Source organism: Etheostoma spectabile, chromosome 16, assembly GCF_008692095.1.
Source record: "Etheostoma spectabile isolate EspeVRDwgs_2016 chromosome 16, UIUC_Espe_1.0, whole genome shotgun sequence".
In the NCBI taxonomy this organism is placed as follows: domain Eukaryota; kingdom Metazoa; phylum Chordata; class Actinopteri; order Perciformes; family Percidae; genus Etheostoma; species Etheostoma spectabile.
In genome coordinates this window covers 23490267-23490912 of record NC_045748.1, presented here as the reverse complement: position 1 = coordinate 23490912, position 646 = coordinate 23490267, and positions in this window count along the sequence as shown.

The following is a 646-nucleotide window of genomic DNA, read 5'->3' as shown; positions in this document are numbered from 1 at the left end:
CGGGATACGATCCGTGGTCTCTGGGGGACGCAGCAACGGGGAAATGAAACGCCACACGTCCTGGGTTGGTTGACCCATCCACCACCACGGCCCCCCTCCCTACGAGGATTTTCAATACTACTCACTACCGTAATTGTTCTGTGATCAACAAATAGGCTTTCCATTGAAATACTTCAAAATTCGTAATCAACACATGAAAATAACGACATTAACGTGACCTGTACATGAATCCATAGATTAAATAACGTTAATACGCAGTTATGCAGTTTGGCTGGTGGTGTGGCTTCTCCTGTCAGGTTAATTATTGTTGCAATAAAGTAGACTTCTAAAGTAGCTGTTAGGTTGTGCGTTTGTTTTGTGTTTTTTGAAGAGGTGTAAATAATTAAAAAAGTAACTAATTACTTTGAATAAATCAGTATTTTTTCACTTGTTAAGGAGTAATTAGTAAAGAGTAACATATTACACTTTGTGAGTAACTTGCCCAACACTGTTGACATGTAATTTGCGTAATGTCCTTAGCATGGACGCTAGCCGAACTTAGCCCCGCCCACAACATTCAAGGACGGAAGTTCGGTCTGGATTTGATCCGTTGTGGAGCAACCGTACTCGAACGAGAGCTATTCGGACCAATCAAATTGTCAGGGCG